Below are 25969 nucleotides of genomic sequence, written 5' to 3'. Positions count from 1 at the left end.
CAGAAATGAGAAGAGAGAAGCTTTCTAGGGCTTAAGCTTAGTGGTCGTGTCCTACAGTCAGCGTGTGCTCTGATACCAACTTTGTAGCGACCAGACCTCAAATGGTCTGTGCTGCTGTGCACCAGTGTCATCCCTGGATTAGTAATGCTGACACGCACAGTACAAATGGAGGATTTATAACAGAGTAGCAATCACACACTTATTACATCGAATATCTCCAAAGAGATTAAGTATGAAATAATATGGCTTAAGGCCATCTAAAAACGATAACAGCGGAAGACTTGGAAGATAAGTGAGTCCATCAACTCCAGCGGCATCACTGAGTATAAGACCACGACCTAAGGCACCTTACTCGTCGTCTGAAAAGTCTGCAACATGAAACGTTGCAGCCCGAAAACGGGTCAGCACATAGAATATGCTGGCAATGTAACACATAGAGAATAATGAACAATGATAAGGCTATACTACATGCATACATGGCTGCTGGAAAGCTCTACGGTTACAGTTTATGCGAAAAGCCAATTTTTCCCTACTGCAAAGGAATAAATTTTATTTAACTATCATGGTGGTTGTTAAACATTGAGAAGGTACCTCCAACTCAATCCCAATTAAGTGTCATCATTAACCCAACAAAATTAATTAAAAGTAACATGGTGATGAGATTCAAATGATAATCCAGGTACTAGATACTCAAGTTGTCCATAACCGGGGACACGGTTAACCATGATTAGTTTGTACACTCTGCAGAGGTTTGCGCACTTTTCCTCACAAGACTCGATCGCCTCCGCTTCATTCTCGCACTGCATGATGTTTGAGAAACGGATGACCGAGACACAGTCTTTCCGAAACAATCACTCTTTACTCTGGGTGGACCGGTACACCTACTTTCCCCTACATCTGCTAGCCCACCTCTTCAAGAGATCATGTAACCTACTCAACTATGCTAGAGCCCATAATAGCTTGTGGCTGCACACGGAAGTTTCCAGCATGAATAATCTTATGATCCCTTTGAGCCTGGGTGGCGGTCCTTATAAAATCAGACAACACTGGGTTCTCCAGGTGCCTCAATCCACCCAGATGTGAGTTTTAGTTGCCACCTTAGGTAAACCATTATTAAACATCTCACATCTGTCATGAATATCACTCAAAACCCAATCCACGTCTACGAGCATAGCATGGCAATATAATAGCAACGTAGAAGTAACTCCCAAGGGTTTGATAAGAAAACAGGTAATAGGTACTACCTCAACTACTTCCCAGTACCCATAGTTTAATCAGATCATAATCATGCAATTGTTTGAGGAATAGATCTAATGCAATAAAAACTGGGTATGGAAGGTATATGATCAAAGTGTTACTTGCCTTGCTGATGATCCGCAAAACCTAGCGATTCGAAGTAACAAGCGGCACACTCCGGGTACTCTATCGCAAACAAACAAGCAAACAATAAGTACTCATCTAATGCATAGGTAAAACTCGAATGAAAGATCCAACCAGAAAGTTCAACTTAAGAACTCCGGTTTGCAAAAAGAATCAACTCGAACGAAGCAACGAGAGTCAAACGGCGAAAGAAACAAGCTTCGTTTACTAATCTGGATCTAGGTCAAATTTTACAGTAGCAAAAACTTGTTTGAGTAGGTTAAACGGAAAGAGAATTTCGAAACGAAACTCTAGGCGCTTGAATTGCCTGATTCCGATAAACGAGCGAAAAGTTAAACAGAAACGAAGATTCGATCAGAAATCGAATCTGAGATAATCGCGGAAAAATCCGACGAAAAAGAAAAACGGACGAACGGTTAAGAACGGACGTTCGTTAACAGAGAAAAACCGACGAACGCGTTCGTTAAAACGAACGGTTCGGTGAACGCTCGCAAAATAACAAAACCGAAAGAAAAAAAGATCTAGGGTTTTTTTAAACGAACTGTTTTTTTAAAACGTTCCGCAGAAAAATATTCGTAGAAAAATAAATAAAGATCCAAAAAAGATAAAATAAATTTTCCCCGTCTAGTTAGAAAATCTAGAATAGGGTGAACATTTTTTTAACACAAAATAAATTTTTTCAAAACATGCAATATTTTTAATGCAATAAAAATTGCAAATAAAATCCAAATAAATTCCAATAAATGATTTTAACACTTTTTCTCCAGTATTTCAATTGTTTTGGAGAAGTCATATTTTCTCCTCTCATTTATCTTTTTTTTTAATGAAATATTTTTCCGGAGCGAAAATAATTAAAACCAAAATCCTCGTCTTATTATTTGATGAAAAATCAAATATGAAAATTTGAGAAAATCCCCAATTCTCTCCGAGGGTCCTTGAGTTGCTTAGGATTATCGAGGATTTGTCAAAATGCAATAAAATATGATATGCAATGATGTTCTATGTATAACATACCAAATTGAAAATTTGGGATGTTACAGTCTCATGGTACCTTCAATCCTCAGACGCACAGTTCGGGACCCCCTACCCGAGATCGGCCGGTTTTGACACCGACATTGGTGCTTTCATTGAGAGTTCCTCTGTGTCATCAATAGAAGGATCGATGGCTCGCCTTGTCATCAACGACAAAATCACCTCTGGAAGGGCCCTAGCTCCTGGGCAGATCCTCCAGCTCGGCAGTTTTACCATGGCCCGCTCTGCCGTTAAGCTAAAAGCGGTCCCCCAAATCACCGAAAATCGTCTCCGCATCGGCCTCGAACACTCCGATAAGATGGATCCTGCGGATGTCTCATCTTTGAATGAACTGCTAGATCGCATCGCCGCCCTAGGGGTCACAACAGACTATGATCGGATCAGGCTTAAACCCGTTCAGAGGGAAATCAGGTCCCCGCCGATCACCCATCTGGTAGGGGTTGTGGAGGAACAAGCCGAAGATACCTCTCCCCCTATGCTGAGAACAAGCCATGTTCGGACCTCCGAGCCCTATGAGCCGGATACCCATCTTCGGGAAGAAACCCTCTGTCCTCCGAACATAGAATCGAGCGTTGAACCTGAAAACCCCCGGGACACTCCGGATCCTGGGCCAGTGACCTCAGAAATTCTTCAAACTCCGGATCCCACAGTGGGCCAGGGTTCGGATTCAAGCCCACCCACCCACCACAAGATATACTCCCCAAGCTATTCTGGTCCTCCGGACATATGCGACTTAATGTATGTGCGGCAGCAACCTCGGGAAACAGTCCATCACTTTTGGGCCAGATTCCTCCTTGTTAAAAACAAGATCAAAGATTGCTACGACGACGACGCGGTTTCAGTATTTTGCCACAACTGTACGGGCGAGGGGATCCTTAATGCCCTCAACCGACACCGCATACTGCACTTTGCAGATTTGGCACACATAGTACAGAAGTATTGCGCAATGGAAAGCGCTTGGAAAGCCCAGACAGCCCAGTGGGAACCGCCTGCCTTTAAGCCACCCACCTGACGGGAAAAAGGATGCACCCTCATGTTGCACCTGATCATCATCTCACGGACAAGAAAATCAAGCCCTTAACGGGACACAGAACTGTCCTTGATGAATGGCTCAACAAGCCATGTCAGATACACCCGACGTCGAATTCCGAACCAACACACAGCCTTCGGGCATGTTGGGTACTCTGGCAGGTGGCTAAGAGCGGAGGCTATCCTCACCAACACGACCTTAGAGAAATACTCTTCGGAGGACGACGATCTCAATGTATTTACAGTCTTCGAGACATTTTCTTCAAATAATCGACGTAAAAGGGCACTCCGCGACCTCCCTGAAGTCAGCCAGGTAGCCGCAGTAAATCCTTGAAATGATACGGCAATAACTTTTACCGCCAACGACTAACCAAGGGCTCGATCGGTCCGCGCACCAGCCGCTTTGGTCCTAAACCCAATCGTGGACGGCTTTCGGCTCACTAAAGTGCTCATGGACGGCGGCAGCGAACTGAACCTCATCTATGAGGACACGCTCGATAAAATGCAAATGGACAAGAGCCGCATCGAGAAAAGCAGTACAAGCTTTCGAGGCATTATCCCCAGTCGAGAAGCGCGATGCTCGGGGAAAATTAAACTTGATGTGGTATTCGGCACGCCGGAGAACTACAGGTCAAAAGAGTTGCTCTTCCGCGTGGCACCTTTCAACAGCGGATATCACGCCCTGTTGGGGCGAGACACATTCACACGCTTTCAAGCCATACCCCATTACGGGTACATGAAGCTCAAAATGCTCGGGCCCAACGGAGTCATCACTATCACCAGTGATTCGGACATAGCACTCCGCGCCGAAAATAAAACCGCATCCATGGCCCTCGAGGAATTATCGGAGGCCCTTGCGGCCGAGGATCTCCCCGCTCTGGGTTCCACAGTGGATAGAGACGACGTAATCCTCGATAAAAGGCCTAAATCCACTTCTTTCAAGCTAGCAGACGAAATAGTCAAATTTCAAGTTCACCCGACGGATCCTAATAAAACAGCAGCCCTCGGAGCACAGCTGGATCCGACGGTCGACGTCGCTCTAAGAGCATTCCTGTGTGAGAATTGGGACATCTTTGCCTGGCATCCTTTGGATATGCCAGGAATCCCGCGTAGACTGGCTGAACACAGCCTCAACATAATAAAGGGGTTCAAGCCAGTCAAGCAAACGCTGCGGCGATTTTTCGAACCCAAGTGACAAGCTATGGGGGAGGAGCTAGCCAAACTACTTGAGGCCGGGTTCATCAGAGAAATCAATCACCCGGACTGGCTAGCAAACTTGGTCTTGGTGCCAAAGAAGGACAAATCTTGGCGCCTTTGTGTCGATTTTAAAGACCTCAATAAGGCCTGCCATAAGGACCCCTTCCCATTGCCCTGCATTGACCAAATCATTGATGCAACTGCAGGACACGAATCACTGTGTTTCCTCGATGCATACTCTGTATACCATCAAATTAAGATGAAGGAATCCGATCAGGCCGCAACGGCATTCATTACTCTGTATGGGCCTTTCTGCTTCAACACTATGCCCTTTGGACTCAAAAATGCCGGCGCCACTTACCAACGCATGATTCAAGCATGCCTGGAAAAACAAATTGGCAAGACGGTGGAGGCATATGTAGATGATGTAGTCATCAAAACTAAACATGTCAAATCATTGGTGGACGACTTACACCTTACATTCGACAACCTCCGAACATATGACATACGGCTCAATCCAGAAAAATGCGTTTTCGACGTTCCAGCCGGAAAACTGCTAGGGTTCATTGTTTCCAATAGAGGAATCGAAGCAAACCCATCCAAAATCCAAGCCCTGTCACAATTGGCAACGCCAACAAACCTAAAGCAGGTCCAAAAACTAGCTGGGTGCGTGGCAGCTTTGAGCCGTTTTATCTCTAGGTTGGGAGAAAAGGCGCTGCCACTTTATCGCCTGCTCTGACGCACCAATCACTTTGCGTGGACGGATGCGGCAACAACCGGATTGGAAGAAATAAGAACTTTGTTAGCAAGCAACCCAATCCTTGCCGCACTAAACATCGGCGAACCTATGTTACTCTACATATCTGCAACTCACCAGGTGGTGAGCGCGGTGCTCGTCATCGAACAAGAGGAAGAGGGACATAAATCCCCCCCCCCCCAAAAAAAACTAGTGTACTATGTATTGGCGGTCCTTACACCATGCAAATCCTGATACCCACACTATCAAAAGATAGCATATGCAGTCTTTATGGCATCCCGGAAGCTGCGGCACTACTTTCAAGAGTGTTCGATCATGGTGGCTTCCGAAGTACCACTTAATGACAGCATAAACAATCAAGACGCCACTGGCCGCATTGCCAAATGGGCCATCGAGCTCCTACCATTTGAAATAACATATAAGCCACGCCGAGCCATTAAATATCAGGTGTTGGCCAATTTTGTCGCCAAATGGACAGAAGACAAACTCCCTAAAGAGTACAACACATACTCCAACTGGGTGATGCACTTCGACGGCTCTAAAATGTTAGCCGGACTGGAGGCTGGTGTCCTCCTAACATCCCCTATAGGGGACACAGTCCGTTATGCATTACAAATCATGTATACGGACTCCAACAACACAGCCGAATATGAGGCACTACTACATGGTCTCCGGATGGCTGTTTCTATGGGCATACAACGCCTCGAGGTACGCAGGGATTCGAACCTTGCAATATCCCAAATAAACGGAGAATTTGATATTAAAGATTCAAAGATGGCGGCTTACCGCAATGTTGTACTCAAGATATCAGCTCGGTTTGAGGGGCTTGAGTTTCACCACATGGCTCGAGACAGTAATCAAGCGGCGGACATCCTTGCTCGAATGGGCGCTAAACGCGACTCTGTCCCACCTAACACCTTCGTGGAAAGGCTCTTCAAGCCATCCGTGGTATGGCAGGACGAGAGCGGTAACACTAGTCCGGAGCCGATAATACCCCCAGATGCCGAACACAATTCTGATATCATCGGGGGCTCGGGCACCGAAATGACACCTTCCGCCCATAAAATCATGGCTGTCATCGCTCCGTGGACTGAACCTTTCCTGGCCTACCTCCCTGATGACCAGAATGAAGCTCGTTGTATCGTTCGATGTTCGAAAGCCTATAAAGTTCATGAAGGTGAACTCTACAAGAAAAGTAGTACTGGAGTCCTTCAAAGATGTATCTCCGAAGAGGAGGGATGGCGGCTCTTGGCCAAAATACATGCTGGTCTTGGCGGCCATCACGCCGCAGCTCGGGCCCTTGTAAGAAAGGCCTTCCGTACATGTTTCTTTTGGCCCACGGCCCGAGAGGATGCACAGGACCTCGTACAGCGCTGTGTTGGATGCCAGCTTTTTGCCAATCAAAGCCATATGCCGCCCACTGCCCTACGAACAATCCCCATTACTTGGCCTTTCGCGGTCTGGGGGCTGGACATGGTCGGACCCCTTAAAGAGGGAAGCCATAAGAAGAAATATTTGCTGGTTATGGTGGATAAATTCACTAAGTGGATAGAGGCCAAACCAGTAAAAACGGCTGAAGCCGGACCGATGATAGACTTTATATCCGGTGTCGTACACCGTTATGGTGTCCCACACAGCATTATTACTAACAATGGCTCTAACTTTACAGCCGACGAGGTGAAAACTTGGTGCGCTAATCTGGGCATTAAGCTCGATTACGCCTCCGTATATCACCCTCAAACAAACGGTCAAGTCGAATGGGCTAATGGCCTGATAAAGAGCGGCATCAAACCCAGACTAGTGCGATCCCTACGGGAATCAGATAAGCACTGGGTTGAGGAACTCGATTCCGTACTCTGGGGGCTGCGGACCACGCCCAATCGCACGATCGGACACACACCCTTCTTTATGGTGTACGACACAGAGGCTGTCCTGCCCTGTGACATTATTCATGACTCACATCGAGTGCGCATGTATGAAGAGAGAGAAGTAGAGCTCGATCGGCAGGACGATCTAGACGGCCTGGAAGAGGAGCGCGATGTCGCAAAATCCCGTTCCGCATTCTACCAACAACAGGCTAGAAGATACCAAAGCAGAGAAGTGCGGGCGAAGACATATAATGTCGGCGAACTCGTTCTATGCCTACCAGAGAAGAAAAAGGAAAAGCTCAAACCCAAATGGGAGGGTCCCTTCATTATAGATGAAGTTCTCACTGGAGGAGCCTATCGCCTTCGCAATGCATCAGATAATCTCTTAGAGCCGAACCCATGGAACGATGCTCGGCTCCGAAGATTCTATGCCTAAGCCCGGACATATGCCTTTGTTCGTTCCTTTTTCTCCTTTCAATTTTTTCTTTTTCTCGTTTTTATACGATTTCTAGCGTGTGTTAGGGTAAGCCGCACACTTGAGGAGTATACATCCTTAAATGTACACACCCCACCATAACTGGGGGCTTCTCTCAATAGAAGCTTATTATTATTTTGAGCATAGAGCTCACCATATATATGTGTCGACTACTCATATACGTCCTTTCTTCGCCATTATATGCACCTCTATGACTTAAGTTTTTGCCAAGCTGGGTTGCCTGGCTCCTGTGCTTATGCCCTACGTTCCCGCTTGTTTGGCTAGGGCATAAAGGGAGCACCTCTGCTATTGTTACAACCGGGTTATCCGGACATGTACCTCAGACGGGTGAAGCCGAAAGCTAGCGTTCTTAAGAGAATAATTGGTCGGCGGAAAACGATGAACTGCCTTCGTTGCAATATAAACTCCTGAAATATAAAGCTTCCTGTGATTTTTTAGCATCACAGTTTAGGCATGCATTAATAACGCATGCTGACCCAGGGAGAGGAACCCTTAACGGAACTATTCTCTCTGGAAGATGTTTCTTACATTAAAAAGTAATATAACATAGCTCCCCGAATATAGTTTGTTTGTTCAAGCACTATGGTTGGATTGCCTGGTTTCTGAACATACTTGGTGTTTACCACAGGTATAGTATTGGAAACACTCCAAACTTTGGGTTTCGGAGGTTGAAGCGGAAGGTCTGCCATGACGATCTTTTAAAATTCGGCCAAAGATAAGTTTGATGATAAAGTGTATTGTTACATGGAATCAAACGCCTACTCCTCCATAAGGCTCTCTAGTTTACAGTCCTGTTGTGAAAATTTGGCGGATGTCTTTACTTGGTCTTACACCAAACTAACCGGAATTTCTTGACCGTCTGGTCCTCGAGGTCCGACCCGGGCCATATGATTCGGATCCAGTCCGGTATACCACGTTTTCACCATGGCCCAGGCTTCTCGTGCACCTTCTCGACATGCTGATGCCTTCCATAGTTCAAAATGGCGTCGAGCTTCCTTGAATAAATTCACGAGCTCCTCCATAATTTCTGGAGGAGAATTGGATGGCCATAAAACCTTAGCCATGTTCCTCATGGCTTTCCGAGCTCGCTCGTGCACTTTCGATAGCTCTTGCAGCAAGTCGCCTTGAAATCCGGACACTTCTCCCTCGGGCCGCCCAGTTAACAAACCTATAGGAACGATCTCGTAAACCTTTGCATCAGGGGACCATATGAAAGTTAGGTTAAAGGACATACTGAATATGCCGCCTCTCAGCTTTCTTCTCTCCTTCAAGGCATCCGACAGTTGGGCTCATACGTCCTTTAGCTCTTATGCTTGCTTGATGTTTGCATCATGTAGCTTGTTCTTCTCATTAATGGTACGTGTTAATACACATTGACCAGCGGCTTCTTGCCCTTCGGCATGTTTTTTGTCCGCCTGAGCAGCCTTTAGCCTCTCCTCCAACTGATCTGCCGATCCTGTAGCTGTAAACAAAACAATGCATATTTAAAAATCATTGTTGGCCCATAATCATATTTTCCGGACGCTGTTGTGCTTACCACCAGGTGCCTTCTTGGATTTCTTCACATTTTCCAGTTCGGCGGGGACAACAGTTAGCTTGGTCCGGCATTCTTCAAGCTCCTTGGACAGCTGTTATTTTTCGCAGTGAGTACGTGATGATATAACGACACTTGAATCAGTTGCGCCAACTGCTCCAAGTCTCGGGGGCTACTGGCACATGATTATTGAATCTACACAAAGTTTTTACCAGCATATCCTTTGAAAGCAGGTGAGTGGCTCTGGCAAGTCCATCCCGAGCAGCTCGGATATATGCATTCGCAGAGCTGAGGGCGTGGAACGCCTCTTCGGTGAAACTTGGGTCGCGCATGGCCTCTTTCCGCCACCGATGATTCATCGCACTCTCCACTTCGGAATTGGTGACTGATACATTATTTGAGTCCTCTTGGAGATGACAATCCGGTGTTGCGCCCGCATCAACCCTAGTCCTTGTGGCAAGGTCCGGGGCCGGATTGGTCGATGCATGGCCGGCGAGGTCCCCGGATACAGTCCAGCGTATGCTCTTCCTAAAATATGGCACAGCGGGAAACGTCACAATCCGGTTTGTCCACCGAGTGCATGTTAAAAATTATACCTCTTTGGTGAAGGTGGGGGCCCGGTAGTATCACCGTTTGCCTTTCTTTTCAAAGACTCGCCCTGCACGGGCGTCGCCTTCTTAGAGGACGCCTCTGATACAGCTCGGCGAGACGAGCGCTGCCCCTTCGGAGCATGAGACAGTGCGGTGGGTGAGGCGCAATGGGGAAACTCTTTTGGAGGAGACGTCTCCTGGGTACTTACATGGGAGGACGGGAGAAAGCCGACGTAATCGGCTATAATGGCCACTTATGTCCCGTCGTAGCTCGCCTGATAAAAGATCCCCTCCTTAAGTTCTATAAATATATCCGGATCTTCTTCAAATCCGGGATCCATGTCTCGAATATGGTCCTCTGGCTGCGGAGCGGGGCTGTGGACCCCCTCGACGACCTTTCTCCACTCCTATAAAAAATAGCCGGATTAAATTCGACTAGCATAAACTCAGGACAAAGATTGAGTGAATTGAAGAAATACTCACCCAGTCGATGGGGTTATACATGGAAAAACCTACCCGACATTTCAAACGAGTCTTCCTTCTCCCATTTGTAAAGGTCGGCTAAGATGGTGGCCAGGACGGCAAAATTGTCTGGACCCTTGCGTAGACAACGGGATGCATCGTCCTCCCCATTGTAACTCCACATAGGAAAACCTCTACATTGGAGCGGCTGAACGCATCACGTTATTGAAATCGCCATTACCTCGATTATAGACAGCCCGGAGTTGGCAAGTACTCTGATCTTGCTTACTAGCCTCTTAACCTCCGCACTGTCTTCTTCCTCGGGGCTTTGGGGACACCAGCTGGTGCGCTTCTTTAAAGGAGCACTGGAGAGTTCGGGAAGACCATGCCGGATTGGGTCTGGAAGAATGGCGTCTTCAATATAAAACCATTCCGAGGGCCACTCTTCGGATGCCTTCTTCGGAGTGCCGGACAAGTATCGTGTCCCGGCTATGCGCCATACTTCGGCGCCGCCCACCTCGAATATAGATGCCTTCTGGGAGCGGGGTACGAGGCAGAAAAATTTCCGCCATAGCTTGAAATGAGCCTCACAGCCTAGAAACAGCTCGCAAAGAGCAACGAAGCCCGCGATATGCAGGATGGAGCCTGGCATCAGATTGTGCAGTTGGAGGTCGTAATACTCCAGAATACCTCTGAGGAAAGGGTGGATAGGAAATCCGACGCCTCTCAAAAGGAAGGAAACAAAACACACCCGCTCCTCTTTAGAAGGATTGGGGAAATTCCCCGCCAGGGCTTCGCCGTTGAGGGAAGTTAATCCAGCCCGAACGGAGACTAGATCCGCGGGAGGAAGATATCCCTGCGTCTGAAGTTTATTCATATGGGCGTGGGATACCGAGCAGCTTTCCCAGTCGCCTTTTTGAGGGTCGTGGGGGCGTGAGGAAGAGCTAGGAGCGCTGGCCATGTTTGGACAATTTCCTATGGCGAGTTCTAAGGATTTCCGCATGGTGTGGAATGGCATTCGAGACCTAATCTCCTTAAATAGACGCCTTCCCTGCATGGTCAAAGGGTTATTTGTAAAAAAAATCCTAGACCGTTCGCATTCGTTTGACACGTGGAAGCCGAGGTGACGGCAGCAAAGAATCAATAGAATATGATATTTAATGTGGAGCCGAACTATCGTCAATCCGAAGTATAATGGAGAACCCGCCTTGCAAAGCTGAAGATATAAAGACAGATACTATGTCGTCATTGAAGGCAAGTTCGGGGGCTACTGAGGGAGTCCTGGATTAGGGGGTCCTCGGATGGCCGGGCTATGTGACATGGGCCGGATTGATGGGCCGTGAAGATATAAGGTAGAAGGCCTTCCCCCGTGTCCAGATGGAACTCTCCTTTGGGTGGATGACAAGATTGGCATCTGGACGTGTAGTTTCCTTCCTCTGTAAACCAACTTTGTACGACCCTAGCCCCCTCCGGTGTCTATATAAACCGGAGGGTTTAATCAGTAGAGGCTATCACAAATCATACAGGCTAGACATCTAGGGTTTGGCCATTACGATCTTGAGGTAGATCAACTCTTGTAACCCCTATACTCATCAAAGTCAATCAAGCAGGAAGTAGGGTATTACCTCCATTAAGAGGGTCGAACCTGGGTAAACATCATGTCCCCCGTCTCCTGTTACCTTCAATCCTCAGACGCACAGTTCGGGACCCCTACCCGAGATCGACCGGTTTTGACACTGACAGACACACTCTCCCCTTCTCGTTGCTATCCATCTCCTAGATAGATCTTGCATGATCATAGGATTTTTTTTAAAATTGCATGCTACGTTCCCCAACACGGGTCTATTCTTTATCATATTTGCCTTGAGATCTATTTTTATTTGCTTTTGTTTTCATATCTATTTCCAAAAACCCAAAAATACCTTGCTGTATTTTTTGTTACTTATTTTATTTTGCGTTTTATCAAGATCTATTTATCCAATCTATCATAATTTTTATCCCGTCAGCTTGACAATTTCTGGCGTCGTTGCCTATAGAGGGAATGATAACCCCTCATAAGCGTCGGGTTGCAAGTATTTGTTCTTTTTGTGTAGATACCGTTTACATAGTGTTGCTTGGTTCTCCTACTAGATTGATTACCTTGGTTTCATAACTGAGGGAAATACCTACAGTAGCTGTACTGCATCATCCCTTCCTCTTTGGGGAAATACCGACGTAGTTCAAGCGACATCACTTCTCCGATTGTAAGACAAGTTTGAATATGAAAAGTATATCCAAATGAGTGCTTAATGGACATGTTATACATTATTTTTAGGGATCCAAAAATGAGTGCCAACGTTTTGGCGAAACATTGATTAATTTTCATTTCGCCAAATTTCTGGCATTCAGTAGGTTCATTTTTTAGCAAAGGTCATGCCGAATTTTTCCGATCATTTTCACCCTTTGTTAATAGTAATAAGTGCATCATATGATTAATAGGGATCATGGTGCTTACAACATGCCAAATTTGCAAAAGTAGTTGTGCGGACAACTTGGAAACTGCAAAGGAATTCAGGATCTTTTTGAACGAGGGGTTCCAAAATTCATGGTAACGGTCTTTACGCCTCCCACGGATTGATAAACCTTAGGCGTCCACTTGAGGGAAAATTGCTACTGTCCTACAAAACTCTGCGCTTGGAGTCCCAACACGAGTCTACACGGAGATGGTTGCGTAGTAGACATCAACGAGCGCCCGCCACTGATGCCAATATAGAAGTGGCGGGAGGTCACTCGCGGGTGCCCCTGAGAAAATTGCCCGCCACAGCTGGGCTTTTCCCACCCGCCACTCCTAGGCATTCCTGTAGTAGTGTCAACTTGAAATTATCACATATTTCATATGCATAGCTATCAAGACCCAAAGCTGCCATGACCATTTACTAGGATTTTCCAACAAAAGACAAACAATATTTTTTTGCGCATGTATACTTATCCCCAAACCCAGTGTTAGAGTTCAAAAAAGCTACCGCCCTAAGTTTTATGGAGTTACAACAATCATATACTAAGTTTTTCCATCAAAGAACACACAAAGTTTCTAAGGGGCATGCATTCTTATCTATAGACCTAGTGTTGCCATATAATTTCAGCTGAAGTTAGCATTTTTTTCTTCATGGATCTAATAGTAGCCATACTAAATTTTCCAGGCCCATCTATATTAGTTACCGTATGATCTTTAAAACTTACCATTTTCCCATGGACCTAAAATACTAACCATGGTAACTTGCCAGGCCCCTTCTATATTAGTTGTCGTATGAAGCACACATGACAACTAACGAGACACATCAAAGAAATGAAAACACACATGACAATTTTTCTCAACGAGAACTACACAATTCTTGACATGGCAATTTCTCGGAGTTAGAATAAATTAATCAGTATAGAAACTTCCATATGTTATTATTTTGGATTCAGTAACAAGCAAGTATCACGATATACACATGGCAAATTTCTTATATCGCACACATGTTATTTTCTTGAGAATAAGGAAAAGTGTTGAAAAGTGATAGCATTCCTGTGTGGCAAGTTCTCAATAGCAAGCATGTAGTTACCAACCACTCGATGGTTGGTAACTAGCAACAACCTAGCACATGGCAAATTTGATCGGTGAACCATCAATATAGGACCTATGTTGGGACATATAATGGTGCTTTCTGGATAAAAATAGAAGCAAGTAAAAAATAAGAGGCAAACACTGATCATGATGGGAACATGGCAATTTACAATACGCATAATTTTCGAAAAATGAGTAAAGAGATAACGTGAAGAAGTGATAACATTAGTCCGTGGCAATTCCACAGATAGCAACACATGGCTGTTACAAAAAAGTAAATTCAGAATAACCAAGCATGGCAACCACTCAGGCAAACTTTGATTGTGCTCCCCCAAATTGTCCCTGTAATCCTCTACCCGATGACCGGCGAGCGTCTTCTCGTGAAAATGCTTGTACAAAGAAGACATCTGACATCTCCCTCTCATATTATTGTTCCTGAAAATCCTTGCAAATGTGCCAATGTGCACAAGAATGAAGCTCATAACAATATATTAAAGCTGAAGACAAGTTTCTTTGATGAAAGGGAGGATGATAAGGCCATGGTTCATTGAATCACTGCAGTTACCAATTTTGGTAAGATGTGCCATTCCGCATATATTTCAGAAGGTAGTATTTTGGAAAATCCTACCATTCCGTTGGCTCATTCTCTTGTATTGTGTAATGATGACCCACAAGTATAGGGGATCAATCGTAGTCCTTTCAATAAGTAAGAGTGTCGAACCCAATGAGGAGCAGAAGGAAATGACAAGCGGTTTTCAGCAAGGTGTTCTCTGTCAGCACTAAAATTATCGGTAACGAGTAGTTTGGAAGCAAGGTAACTCATAACGATAACAAGTGACAGGTGTAACAAAGGTGAAGCAAAGTGGGCCAATACTTTTTATAGCAAAGGACAAGACTAGATGAACTCTTATATAAGGCAAAGCGCTCCCGAGGACACATGGGAATTATCGTCAAGTTAGTTTTCATCATGCTCATATGATTCGCGTTCGCTACTTTGATAATTTGGTATGTGGGTGGACAGGTGCTTGGGTGTTGTCCTTACTTGAACAAGCCTCCAACTTATGATTAACCCCTCTCGCAAGCATCCTCAACTACGGAAGAATAATTAAGATAAATCTAACCATAGCATGTGGATCCAAATCAGCCCCTTACGAAGCAACGTATAAACTAGGGTTGAAGCTTCTGTCACTCTAGCAATCCATTATCTACTTGCTACTTCTCAATGCCTTCCCTAGGCCCAAATCATGGTGAAGTGTCATGTAGTTGATGCTCAAATAACACCACTAGAGGAAAGACAACATACATCTCATCAAAATATCAAATGAATACCAAATTCACATGATTACTTGACGACTTCTCCCATGTGCTCAGGAACAAAAGTAACTACCAAAAAGCATGTTCATGTTCAAGATTAGAGGGGTAATAAATATCATTAAGGATCTGAACATATGATCTTCCACCAAATAAACCAATTAGCATCAACTACAAGGAGTAATCAACACTACTAGCAACCCACAGGTACCAATCTGAGGTTTTGAGGCAAAGATTGAATACAAGAGATGAACTAGAGTTTGAGAGGAGATGGTGCTGGTGAAGATGTTGATGAAGATTGGTCCTCCCAAGATGAGAGGATCGTTGGTGATGACGATGGCTTTGATTTCCCCCTCCCAGAGGGAAGTTTCTCTGGCAGAATCGCTCTGCCGGAGCCCTATATTGCTTCTGCCTAGGTTCCGCCTCGAGACGGCGGTGCTTCATCCCGAAAGCCTTCTTATGATCTGTTTCCTAGGTCAAAACCCTCCATATAGCAGAGATGGGCACCAGAGGCTGGCCAGGGGGGCCACAAGCTCAAGGGGTGCCCCTGGGGGGTAGGGCGCGCCCCCAGGCTTGTGGCCACGTGGTGAGTCCCCTTCTGTTCTTTCTTCGCCCAATAACAGTTCTCCGTAAAGTTTCGGGATATTTGGAGTTGTGCAGAATAGGTATATCAGATTTGCTCCTTTCCAGTCCAGAATTCCAGCTGCCAGCATTCTCCCTCTTCATGTAAAACTTGTGGTCGAGTCAGACTAGAGATTGGCTGGCCTGCGTGCCATATATGGCCTAGGGCGGGCACCCATGTAAGGGGATTTTTTATTGTTTTTATAGTCGTGGTTTTCCCCCTAGGAACCCTAGAGGGGTTACTGTAAGTGCATCTAGTTCCACCCCTAGTTTGTTTTGGAGTGTTGACAACAAACTTGGTTGAAGGACTAATGTGTTTGTGAGAATTGCAGGATAACACAGGTAGTAGTCCCTTATTGATTTGGTTTACCTACCAGAGATGACCCCTAAAAATGTGTGAAGACATTGAAGACAATGGTGGTTCGTGAAGACATTCACGATGAAGATTATGACATGTGAAGACATTCACTTGAAGACTATGGAGTGCGAAGACATAGTTGTTTCGTAGTTTCCTTTTCTTCTTTACTTAGTATAGGAACCAGCGTACTGTTAAGTGGGGTCCAAGTGAACAAAGTCAGAGTGACTGATGTGATGCTCAACCAAAATCCTATGTCTTCGAGCGAAGACAATGAGAGTAAATCTTATCCAGAGTTGGATGAGTCAGCTTTACTTGTAGCCCAAGTCAAGCTGCCGTGTGTGTTTGAAATCCGACCGTTGGACACGTGTCGGTTCCTTAGTGACTAAGGGTCATTTTGGACATATCAGGTCGGGTTGCCTCCTGGCTATAAATAGCCCACCCCCTACACCATAAATTGGTGGCTGCTTAGAATTAGTACATGGCTTTTGTCGTTTGAGAGCAACCCACCTACGAAGCCTTTGAGAGAGAGATCCTTGCGAGGACAAAGCCCAAAACACCCAGAGCCAAAGAGTGTTAGGCATCACTGAAGTCTTTTTGTCCGTGTGACCTGAAGACTTGTTACACTTGAGGACTGTGAATCCTCCACCCGGTTAGGCGTCGCGTTCTGAGCATCCAAGAGTCATTGTGGATCGCCGGTGAACGAAGTCTGTGAAGGTTTGGAAGTCTACCTTGAAGACTTACCAGAGTGATTGGGCGAGGACTGGGTGTCCTTAGCTCAAGGGGAATAAGGTGAAGACGCGGTCTTCTGAGTTCAATCTCAGCCTCCCTAACCAGACGTACATTTGTCACAGCAACTGGAACTGGTCTACCAAATCCTTGTCTTCACCAAGCAACTGGTTCTATCCCACACTTCCCTTGACTTTACTGTTTGTCTTCGTGAAGTCATTGCTTGCCTGTCTGATCTGATTGACTTCACTTTGTGAAGACTATTACTTGTTTGGCTTCATTCTGTCTTCCATTCTCATCCATACTACCTAGCTGCTGATAGTCTTCATACTTTCACTACATTGCTTACTTGACTATGGCTTGTCTAATGTAGTCTATCTTCCGCTGCATATCAATAGGTTCATTTCATCTATTTTTCTTCAAAGACCTCGGGTTTTGAAGACTTTCATAAAAATCGCCTATTCACCCCCCTCTAGTCGATAACTAGCACTTTCAATTGGTATCAGAGCAAGGTGCTCCCTTGTTCTATGTGATTCGGTTTAACCACCTGGAGTTTTAGCTATGTCGACTGCAGGGATAATCAAGGTCTTCGCTGCATGCCCAGTCTTCGATGGCACTGATTACCCCTACTGGAAGAATAAGATGTGCATGCATCTTGAAGCCATTGACGTCGACCTCTGGTATGTCGTCAAGACAGGCATTCCCAAGGTCTGTGAAGGTGTCACCGCTGCTGATGTCAAGAGGTTCACTCAATTGGACTCGACCGCCAAGAACATCATTTGTGGTCATCTGACCAAAGGACAGTATGGCTGTGTGAGTGCACTGGAAACTGCGAAGCTAGTCTAGGACTGGCTATCCAAGGTCAACGAAGGCGTCTCAACTTAGAGAGACTCAAGTATTGATTTTCTTCGCAATCTCTTCAACCACTTCAAGAGAAACGACAATGAGAATGTCCAACTCACATTTGATCGCCTCACTGATATCACAAATGAGCTTCGCGCTCTTGGCGCCACTGAGATCACCAAGCACGAAATCGTCAAGAAGCTCCTGAGATCACTTGACAGCTCATTTGACACCCTGGCCCTGATGATACAAGAATGTCATGACTTCAAAGATCTCGATCCATTTGACATACCTGAGAGGCTCAACACACATGAGTTCTAGCTATCTGAGAAGAGAGACATCTATGGCCCCAACTATGGCCGAACATGTGTGCTTTGAAGGCAAAGGTTGCTTCCTCATCTGAAGACGAATCTGACTGCAGTTCTGAGGATCCTGAAGAGATTGGCAAGGAGCTAGCTATGCTCGTGAAGAAGTTCCGGAAGTTCTCCAAAAAGAATCGCTTCGGAAAGTCTTCAAGATCCAGCTCAAGAAATGATGAGGCTTCCACTCGTGACCACAAGAAGAGAACGTGCCACAAATGCAAGAAGCCTGGTCACTACATCTCTGAGTGTCCTCAATGGGACAAGCAATCTAAGAAGAATAAGAAGAAGAGCAAGGAATATGATTCTGACGACAAGAAGAAGAAGAAATCCTCAAAGTCTTCGTCTCACAAGAAGAGCTCATCTAGCAAGGCTCGTGCGTTTGTTGGCAAGGAGATGGATTCAGAGGAGGAGTCTGCTTCTGAGGAGGCGGAGGTGGAGTCTGAGTAGGAGTCTGATTCAGGCGTGGCAAGCCTGGCTCTAGCTTTGGCGTTCGTCGCCAAGCTCATCTTCAACACCAGAGACAATGGTCACCTCACCGACGCTGATGCCGATGGTGAGAATGACTCTGCTCCAACCTACTGCTTCATGGCACATGGTGCCAAGGTAAACTCACGCGATGCTTACTTTCAAACATCCAGTGAAGATGACTCTGAATGTGAATCCAAACCTAGCTACAAGACTCTTGCTAAAATTGCAACTGAACAACAAGCTGCTATGGAACATATTCAAAAGTTGCTAGACAAAAGCGATGACCTATTGGACGCTAAAATGAATCAAACTCAGTCCTTAATTAAAGATATTAAAAATCTTCATGTTAAGTACAAAGAACTTGAAAGTCGCATGAAACACTCTCAGCTACTCATGAGAAGCTTTCTATGATTATCTTCAAAGGAAGTAAGAACTTGAGAATCTGAGAGTGTCTCATGAAGAACTTCAAAAGGAGAACGATTCACTTTGCGCTCAACGGATCAGTTCCGCTCAGGAAGACTTTGTGCCACCATGTTTAAAAGGTCTTGAGAGTGATAATGTTGTGTCTGTTGCTGAATGTTCTACTGCTGCTAGTGTTGCAATATCTTCAATTGCTGATGTGGTGACTAACCCCTCTTCTGAGGATACCACTACTATTGCTGATGAGAATGCTAGGTTGAAGTCTTTGCTTGAAACAGGCATGTACAAAAGCCTCAAAGGGCATCAGACACTATGTGATGTCCTCAAGAAACAGATTCTGAACCGAAACCCTAGGAAAGAGGGTGTCGGGTTCGAGAGGAAAATGAATGTTGATGGTTCATACTAGAAGCCTGAGCAGTACCCCAAAACCACATGGGTTGCTGCAAAGGGCCCCTCAGTCGACCCATCTACCTTATCTGGCTTCACTTGTGCTAACCCCATTATTATTGATGAATCCTTTGACGCAAATTATAAGCTGTTTAAGAATCAAAATGGTGAAGCGTTTGCCAGGTATATTGGTACTAACATCAGGAATCGACCACCCTTGAAGAAGATCTGGGTGCCCAAAAGTTGTCTTGAGAAGCTTCCTGTGAATGTCATCATGACACCACCTAGGAAGAAGACAAACCCCAAACCAAAGGCTTCATATGGTCCAAAGGCTTCATACAGACAGAGGACCCCTCAGGGTCACCCTAATGCCAATGTTTTGTAGGGAAACCATACTCAGACTTATGAATATGAGTGTGTTTCTTCAAACCGCTATGTTCATAAGACCAAGAACTTTTCTGCTTATTCTTATTATTATTCACCTCATGCAAGGCTATTTGCTAGGGCTCCAAGGCCAAAGTTCTCAGATGCTGCACTTAGACTCATTGCTTCTAAGCCACCCCTAAAGATGTGGGTGGTTAAAAAGAATTAACTTTCTTTTGCAGGGAAAGGACTCCAGCCAGAAATCAAAAGCTCCAGGCACTAATGCTGGGGACCTAAAACTTCTTGTGGCTCGCAAGATAAAGTGCCAAAATGGTCTTACTATGTATTTCATCCTAGGATTTCTTGACAATCATCCTATCTACCCTAACAAGGATCTGAAGTTTGATAGTATGCTTGTTCGTCAAATGTTTATGCTTCACACTTCTCTTTGTGAAGCTTATCCCCAAACTGTACTGTAGGGTACGGCTCCAAAGGCTACTGAGTGGATTATGGACAGTGGATGCACTAACCACATGACTGGTGATCAAAGTCTTCTTATGGACTCAACCCTACGTCCGTCTGACAAAAGTCACATCACATTTGCTGACACTGGTAAAAGCAAGGTATTGGGCCTAGGAGAGTTGAAATCTCAAAGGATCGGCACATGGATAAAGTGATGCTTGTTGAATCCCTTGGTTTCAACTTAATGTCTGTCTCAATGCTTTGTGACCTGAACATGATTGTGATGTTTGGAAAATATCGTTGCCTTGTGCTTATGGAATCTGACAAATCTCTAGTCTTGAAGGGTATCGAAAAGACGATCTGTATATGGTAGATTTCTCCGCAAGACCACAGCTTGCCATATGTCTTCTAGAAAAATCTTCAGAGTGTTGGCTCTGACATTGGAGGCTAGGGCATGCGGGCATGAGGAACTTGCACACTCTCGCAAAGAAGAAGCATGTCATTGGCATCGAGGGCATCAAGTTCAAGAAGGATCGTCTGTGTGGTGCCTGTGAAGCCGGAAAGATGACTAGGGCCAAGCATCCCTCGAAGACAATCATGACAACGACACGCCCCTTCGAGCTGCTTCACATGGACTTATTTGGCCCTACTCACTACTCTACCCTTACTACCACTGTATGCCTCTATGGCTTCGTCATTGTTGATGATTACTCAAGATATACATGGGTGCACATAATTCTCTACAAGACTAAAGTGCAGGATATCTTCAGACGATTCGCCAATCGCGCCATGACCAACTACGGCATCAAGATCAAGCACGCCAGAAGTGACAACAGCACAGAATTCAAGAACACTGGCCTCGACACTTATCTTGATACATTGGGTATCACACATGAGTTCTCTGCTCCATATACACCTCAGCAGAATGGCATCATGGAGCACAAGAATAGAACCCTCATTGAGATGGCACATACGATGCTTGATGAGTACAAGACTCCAAGGAAATTCTGGCCTGAAGCCATTGATACTGCTTGTCACATCATCAACCGTGTATATCTTCACAAGTTCCTAAAGAAGACATCATATGAGCTTCTGACTGGTAAGAAGCCAAATGTCAGCTATTTCAGAGTCTTTGGTGCTAGGTGCTGGATCAAGGATCCGCATCACACTTCAAAATTTGCACCGAAAGCACATGAAGGTTTTATGCTTGGCTACGGAAAGGATTCGCACTCCTACAGAGTCTTCAACATCTTTCACTACAAGGTGGTTGAAACTGTGGATGTGCGGTTCGATGAGACTAACAGCTCGCAAAGAGAGCACCTGCCAAATGTGCTAGATGAAGCTACACCAAGTGAGTCTATCAAGCTTATGGGTACTGGAGAAATCATACCTTCAGAGGAACAGGCTGAAGAGGAAATCATCATTTCTGCACCTAATCAGCATGAAGACACTGCTCAACCTGAAGCCAATGCTGAAGATAAAGACAATGATCAGCAAGGGCAAAATCTTCGTCCAGTACATCCTCGTGTTGCAAATGAAGTCCAGATTGAGAAGATAATCGATAGTATCAATGCACTTGGTCCACTCACTCGTTCAAGAGCAACATTGCTAGAAAATTTCTATGGGCACTTTGCATTTGTCTCTATATCTGAACCCAAGAAAGTTGATGAAGCCTTCATGGAACCTGAATGGATTCAAGCTATGCAAGAATCGCTTAAATAGTTTGAGCTAAACAATGTATGGGAGCTAGTAAAGCGTCCTGATCCTCGCAAGCTCAATATCATAGGTACCAAATGGACCTATCGCAACAAACAAGATGAGCATGGTCAAGTTGTCAGAAACAAGGCTCGTCTCGTTGCTCAAGGTTACACACAAGTTGAAGGGATTAACTTCGATGAAACTTTTGCTCCTGTGGCTAGGCTTGAAGCCATTCGCATACTGCTAGCCTACGCCAACCACAATAAGATTCTTCTGTACCAAATGGATGTAAAGAGTGCCTTTCTTAACGGCAAAATTGAAGAAGTGTATGTTGCACAACCACCTGGTTTTGAAGACCGAAAGCGTCCTGACATGGTGTGCAAACTCAACAAGGCACTGTATGGCCTCAAACAAGCACCTCACGCTTGGTATGACACACTCAAAGACTTCCTGAAGAGCAAAGGCTTCAAACCTGGTTCCCTAGATCCCACTCTCTTCACGAAGACATATGATGGTGAACTGTTTGTATGCCAAATCTATGTGGATGGCATTATCTTCGACTGCACTGATAAGAGATACAGTGATGAGTTTGGGCATATGATGCAAGAGCAATATCAGATGTCCATGATGGGTGAGCTGAAGTTCTTCCTTGGTCTTCAAATCCGTCAGCAGAGAAATGGCATCTTCATATCACAAGAGAAATAGCTCAAAGATTGCCTGAAGAAGTTTGGAATGCAAGACTGCAAAGGGTACACGACGCCAATGCCAACCAAAGGCCAATTGGGCCCCGACGACAATGGTAAAGAGTTCTACTTATGTGCATCTAGGCCTGATATAAAGCTTAGCGTTTGCATGTGTGCCCGATTCCAAGCGGCACCAAAGGAACCGCATCACTTAGCTGTGAAGCGAATTTTTCGATATTTGGCTCACACCCCAACACTAGGATTATGGTGTCCAAAGGGCTCAGAGTTTGATCTAGTTGGATTCTCAGATGCTGATTATGCTGGTGACAAGGTTGATCGCAAGTCCACATCAGGCACATGTCACTTTCTTGGACAATCTCTTGTTTGTTAGTCTTCAAAGAAGTAGAATTGTGTATCATTCTCCACTGCTGAATCAGAATACATTGCTGCTGGATCTTGCTGCGCTCAGCTTCTTTGGATGAAGCAAACTCTCAAGGACTATGGCACCAACATGAAGCATGTGCCACTTTACTGCGACAATGAAAGCGCCATCAAGATAGCTCACAACCTAGTTCAGCACTCGAAGATAAAGCACATTCAAATCCGTCATCATTTTCTCAGAGATCATGTGTTGAAGGAAGACATTGATATCATACACGTCAACACTGAAGAGCAATTGGCAGATATCTTCACGAAGCCCTTGGATGAGAAAAGGTTTTGCAAGCTACGGTGTGAGCTAAATATCTTAGAATCCTCTAATGTCCTGTGAATGGACACACATTCTAACGCTTATGCATGTTGATGACTTAGATGTGCAACACACGAAGTAACATATATCTTCAATTAATGAAGACTTACCCTCTAAGTGTGAATACATTAATACGGAAATTGACTTCGGAGCGCCACGATAATTGTGCGCCCTGTCTGGGTCTAATACTTCCTATACGGTGGGTAACGCCACCACCAAACTTTCTCGAAGATTTTCATTTGGCGTCATGATTGCATTATCTTCATATTTGGTTTGTCTTCAACATTGATTTGACTTCAGAGTTTATCTTCGCAATGTATGATCCAACGGCATCTAGGTAAGGAGCCTGGGCACCTAGGTGTCCCAAATGATTGTCAATCATTTGGGACACCAAGGTGCCCAGGCTCCTTACCTAGATGTCGTTGGATCATACTTGATCTCGCTGCTAAAATAGGTATAGACTTTGCATGCATACCCGCATTATTACTTTCCTATTTGTTTGCATGATGGTACTTCTATGGAAAGTAATAATGGTTGCCTAATTGATACGTGTCATTATTTTCCCTTCATGATAGTAAATTGCTAATAATTATTTAGCATACTCGTTGCCATGTATTGCAGGTGCATAATAATTAATTAGAAAAATAGCATACAACTTTTTTACCACGTACACCAATACGTACATATTTTCATCGGGAATAACACTAACACGTATGTATTTTCATTGGGTATGACACCAACACGCACATATTTTCATTAGGTATAATACCCATTAGCTAGTATCACGATCTAAAATGTACACCTGGGTATCTCAGGTACATATACCGCTTATAAAATGTGTGACATTGATGGGTATATACAAAAAAATCACATCAAGGTATGTATATTTGTGTTTATATTTTTGTTGGGTATACACGTATATTTTTATTTGTATATTCGCATCGAGGTATATTTATGTGTATATTTTCATTTAGTATGACATCATGCGTACTTATTAAAATGTATGATATTTATATGTATATTTTCATTGGGTATAACATCAATGCATACAAATTTGCGTTAGGTATAATACCCACTAACTAGTATATCGGTCTAACAATATATACACGTGGGTATCTCGGGTATGATGTACATATATACATACCAAGTATAAGTGTTCAGTTTATTTTTATTCTAGAAAACAATCATGACTATTTAGGATACTAATACATGCAAACAAAACATGGAAAGTCATTATTTTATCAATTGTACACCATGCACTAATGAATAGTATTTTCCATAACACACCGAGGTGCCTGGGCACCTAGGTGCCCCAAACAATTTACCTATACATAAACACTATTCTGATCACGGGATCGGAATAATATTCTGATCACAACCTGAACTGCCTGAGTAACGCGCCTGAACTTCCCTCTGTACGAACCCGACCTTCGTGCTATCTTCGCAACTGTGGCTTCCCCCGCGAATTATTCTTGTTAGTCGTGTTCTATATGATGTTAGTGTAATCTAGAAACGTTTTTTAGCAACTAAATACCGGTTTTAAATAGGAATCTTGCTCGTTGGCGGATTTTGCTCTCGGGTCGTGATGAAGTTGCGTTTTTTGCAATTTTACTGCGGGAGTTGTTCGACCTGGACTTCTCCCAGTGCTAGGTTGAACTTCCGCCAACATTACCCAAATGAGGCTTGCGATATACCGTTGGAAAGCTATGGACACCAGAATCATGACCCAAGTTAATTTTTTGGCAAAATGAAAGCGGTTTAACAGCAGTTTTGAAAACCGTTTTTTCTTCATACAAAAAATGTGAATCGTATTTTCGATCGCATTTCTAAACTGTTTATCGGAATGAGGCAAATAGTATGGCGTTGGAAAGCTGCTGCAAAACCGCTCCTTCCACATGTTGAAAGTTTTCTCTAATTCCCTACGGTTAAAGAGTAATTTGGAAAATCGTAAAATTTCGCAAACCGAACAGCCGAGTTTGTATTTTCGATGTCATTTCTAAACGGCTATTCCAATTGAGGCAAATGATATGGCGTTGCAAAGCTTATGAAAATGCGCTAATTTTTCATGTAGAAAGTGTTTTCTAATATTGAACTTTTTAAGAGTAATTTAGAAAATGATACAAGTTCCACTGAGTTTGTATTTTCGATCTACTTTTTTAACCATATGTCTGAATGCAGCAAATGATATGGCGTTGGAAAGCTTGAGGAAATGCAAAACTTTTTGGTATATATTGTTTCTCCCAATTCTTTACTTTTTAATTCAATTTTGAAAATGGCTAAAAACGTATTTTCGCCGTAATTTCTACAAAATTTATTAGAATGGGGCAAATGATATACTGTTGAAAAGCTAAGGAAAATGCGAAACTTTTTCATGTTGGTGGTTTTCTGTGATTCCTAGCCATTTTCAAGTAATTTCGAAAATGGCGAGATCATTCGTTCTGCCTTTATTGCGAAACAGTTTCTTCGAAAATGCACTACTTGAAGAACCTGAACTTCTCGGCATGTCTACTTGAACTTAACTCTGTTTTTCACGTGCTTTTTTTGCTCGCAGATCTCCATCCACTGCTCGTAGCTCTCCATCCACTCAC

This window comes from Triticum aestivum, chromosome 5D, assembly GCF_018294505.1.
Source record: "Triticum aestivum cultivar Chinese Spring chromosome 5D, IWGSC CS RefSeq v2.1, whole genome shotgun sequence".
In the NCBI taxonomy this organism is placed as follows: domain Eukaryota; kingdom Viridiplantae; phylum Streptophyta; class Magnoliopsida; order Poales; family Poaceae; genus Triticum; species Triticum aestivum.
This window is presented reverse-complemented; position numbering follows the sequence as displayed.